Below are 4292 nucleotides of genomic sequence, written 5' to 3'. Positions count from 1 at the left end.
TTCCACTGGGCGTGGTGAACAGACAGACAGACAGAAACACAGACAGTGTGCTGGTGAGCGCTGGGGCAAAGCTACCTTCACAGCAACATGCCTCCTCCCCACTGTCTCATGTGCCCCTGCAGTGCCATCCCAGGTAGAAGGGAATATAATACCACCCACCCGCTGCCTGCTCTGAGACTCCCAGGTGTGACAGTCTGGGGGTAATCCATTGTCAGGGCACTGGGAGACACAGTCACCTTTCCCCTACTGGTCCTAGGATGGAGGGCCCGGCAAGATCTTACCCTGACTGGATCACCTACCCACCTGCTCCCTCCTGGGATCAGGCAGGCCCTCAGGGAACTCTCACAATGGGACCACAGTATTGTGGCTGAGCTGGTAGGCCCCTCTGTGCCAAAGGCCTCTGCTAGTCACAGGGTGGGCCCAAGTGGCTGGTAGACACCCTGTTACACCCTGCCGGGCTTGCTGGCCTTCCAACACATGGGCACCCCGGAGAGAAGCGGGTCATGCTCTTGAGTGCCCACACTCCCTTTCCTGTGACACCAGAAATCCGCCCCTCCTGAGGCACAGATACACAAGCACTGATCACCCTTACTTCTCAAGGCTCCTAAAGTCACAGGAGAAAAGGGAAAGGAGGGTCAGAGGGCCAAACACCCAGACACAGATCCCAGAATGCAGAGCTGATCTGAGCTCCAGAACCCAGGCCTTCCACCAGGCCCACTGCCCTTCTTCCCTCCTTGGTCTGAGCTAGCCCTTCTCCCAGGTCATAGTGGGCCCTCACCCCAGCTCACGATGGTGCTAAGGAGCCACACCCCAGATCCTGGAGAAGAACCTTGGCGGTGGGGTGGGGTACTAGGAGAGGCCTCCCTTAGAGGGAACTGGGGAGTGGCGTCGAGGAGGGAAAGGCATGGGTCGTCATAGGGTCTAGAGGTGGCAACCAGGACGCAGCGCAGCGCAGAGCAGAGAGTCAGATTGACAGACATGAGACCCTGCTCCTTCCTAGGTAGGGGTGTCACCCCACCACAGGTGTCACTGCAGCAAGAAGGTGCTCTGCCCAGCACCAGCGGAAGGTACTGCTGTCCTGCAATATGTCCTGGAACCTCCCTGAGTGTCCATTTTGGCAAGCCAGCCATCCACCTCCCAGGCCTGCTCTGAGGCAGAAGCATTGGAGGGGTCAGGCCAGAGGCTGCTGCTGAAACCACACTTCACTGCCCAAGGAGACTTGAGGAAGGCCGAGGAAGGCATGGGAAACACCAGGCCATGGACACCTCCAGGGGTGGCCCTTCCTCACCCCCAGAAAAGTACAGCTAGGGGCTTCTGCATCTAGATTGGCCTCAGGGGCCCCATAGCCCTGCCCCTTCCCCTGAAGCCAGTCCCTGCTCACTGAGCTGGTTGAACTGCCACCTTGGACAAGACCACCCTCTTTCTGACCTGGAGCAGAGCCTCAACCAAAGGCATGCTGGATGATGGCCAGGACCAGGAATAGGCATTTGGAGGTCAGAAGGGCAGGCATACATCAGGCCAAGGTAGGTGAAGGTGCAGGGGCTCTGAGGCCCCTCCTCTACCTCCCTTTTCTGTTTCCTGTCCCTTCTATCCCCCATCACCTCCACAGAGCTGCTCTCAGGCTCCTCTGTTTCCATTGTGGTTGTTGTTGTTAGGTGCCATCAAGTCCATACTGACTCATAGTGACCGTATGTAAAACAGAATGAAACATTGCCTGGTCCTGGGCCACACTTGAGCCCATTGATGCTGCCACTGTGCCAATCCATCTTGCTGGGGGTCTTCTTCTTCTTCTCTTACCTTCCACTTGACCAACCATGATATCCTTCTCCAGTGATTGGTCCCTCCTGACACTATGTCCAAAGTATGAAAGACAAAGTCTGGTCATCCTGGCTTCCAAGGAGCACTCTGGCTGTACTTCTTCCAACACAGATCTATTTATTCTTTTGGCAGTCTGTGGTATTTTCAATATTCTCCTCCAACACCATAACTCAAATGAATCAATTCGTCATGGGCTTCCTTATTCACTATTCAACTTTCAAATGCATATGAGATTAGTGAAAATACCATGACTTACATCAGGCACACCTTAGTCCTCAAGCTGAAATTTTTGTTCTCCAACACTTTAAAGAGGTCTTGTGCAGCAGATTTGCCCAATACAATATGTCATTTGATTTCTTAACTGCTGCATTTCATTAACACATGAGTATTAATGGTTGATTCAAGCAAATGAAGTCATCGACAACTTCAATCTTTTCTCCATTTATCGTGATGTTATTTATTGGTCCAATGGTGAGAGGATTTTTGTCTTTTTTACAATGAGGTGCAACCCATACCAAAGGTTATGGTCTTTGATCTTCATTAATAAGTATTTTAAGTCCTCTTGGTTTTCAGCAAGCAAGATTTTATCATCTGCATATTGCAGGTTGTTAATGAGCCTGCCTCCAATTCTGATGTCATGTTTTCCTCATGTAACACAGCTTCTCGGATTATCTGTTCAGAACACAGATTGAATAAGATTGAAAGAATACAACTCTGGCACACGCTTTTTCTAATTTTAAACCAGTTGGTATTCCCTTGTTCTATTCAAATAACTGCCTTTTGGTCTATGTACAGGTTCCTCATGAACACAATTAAGCGTTCCAGAATACTCATACTTCTCAATGCTGTCCATAACTTGTCATGATCCACACAATCAAAAGCCTTTGCATAGTCAATAAAGCACAGGTAAACATCTTTCTGATATTCTCTGCTTTCAGCCAAGATCCATCTGACATCAGCAATGATACCCCTCATTCCACATCCTCTTCTGGCACTGACTTGAACCTCTGGAAGTTCTTGTCAATGTATGGTTGCCATTTCTGTATTACCTTTAGTAAAACTTTACTCACATAGGATATCAAAGATTTCCACATTCCATTGGGTCACCTCTCTTTGGAATGGGCACAAATACAGATCTCTTCCAGTTAGTTGGCCAGGTAGTTGCCTTCCAAATTTCTTGGCATAGATGAGTGAGTGCCTCAAGTGCCACTTTACTTTGTTGAAAGATTTCAATTTGTATTCCATCAATTGCCGGTGCCTTATTCTTTGGCAATGACTTAATGCACCTTGGATTTCTTTCCTTCAGTATCATTGGCTCTAGATCATATGCTACCTCTTGAAAAATTGACCGTTTCTTTTTGGTATGGTGACTCTATTCCTTCCATCAAGCATGGCCCAATTGTCACCTGTGACCCAAGCTAGTCTGACCCTCCTTCCAGACCACTAAAGTCCCCAAAGGAACATTATCCAGTGGCTAGTGAGTGTGATGTGGCACTGTAGGAAAAGCGCTGGACTGCTAATCACAAGGTTGGCAATTCAAACCCACAAGCCACACATGGAAAACCCTATACAGGGTCGATATTAGTTGGAACCAATTCAACAGCACTTAACAACAACCATGGGTGTCGGGGACTACTTGAGTCTCAGCCCACCCCTCCTTTAGCCCAATCCCAACATTGATCCAAGGCTACCACTGGGCCCAATTGCTCAGAAGATTTAAGCCAAAGGAACTCCCAGCTGGGCACCCAGGTCATAACAGGGCAGAGTCATAACAGGCAGGATAGAGGGTGGTCTCTTGGGAAATTCAGCCACCTCCAACATGTAGCTGTAATGGTCAACCCAGCCTGGGATGCTGGTCCTCACAGACTCCCCACTGAGGCCTTCCCAATTCCTGAGCAGGAACACAGAGACTCCCCGAGAGGGATTCCGCAGTCTGAAGGCAGGTGGGCCCCAAGGTGAGTCAGAAACAGCAGATCTTGTCTGGAGGTCCAGCTTCCAGCTGCCTCCCCAACCCCCCGGGGTGGACACAGGGTCTTTCAGAGATTGAAGACCCATGGATCTGACTTGGGGGTCTGGGGGCTAGAGTGAGCTGGTTGCTCCTGGAAGCCATTGGAAGTTTCCTAAAGCCCCTCCCTACCCTTCCCTGCATGGGTGACCTTTGCCACAGGTGGAGGCAGAGGTCCGTGGGAAATTCCCAATTTCCTAACTACATCCTGCTTCTGAGCCTAGGCCAGCCTTGGTGGTCTTCCTCCTCTGACCACCACCCAGCCTGGAGGAGGAATTGGCAGCCCACCTCCCCACCTGCCAACCAAGAGATAGCCCCAGAGAGCGATACATGGACCCTGAGGCTGCTTGGAGGGGCAGAGGAACAGGAAGGAAAGCAAAAGTGGACCCTATCACCAATGCTCGATATTGAGAGGGTTCTGGGGATCCCAGCCTGCCTCAACCTCAGACCAACTTGGCAAATCTTCCTG

This window comes from Chrysochloris asiatica, unplaced genomic scaffold (assembly GCF_000296735.1).
Source record: "Chrysochloris asiatica unplaced genomic scaffold, ChrAsi1.0 scaffold00173, whole genome shotgun sequence".
NCBI lineage: Eukaryota > Metazoa > Chordata > Mammalia > Afrosoricida > Chrysochloridae > Chrysochloris > Chrysochloris asiatica.
Note: the sequence above shows the minus strand (reverse complement) of the source record.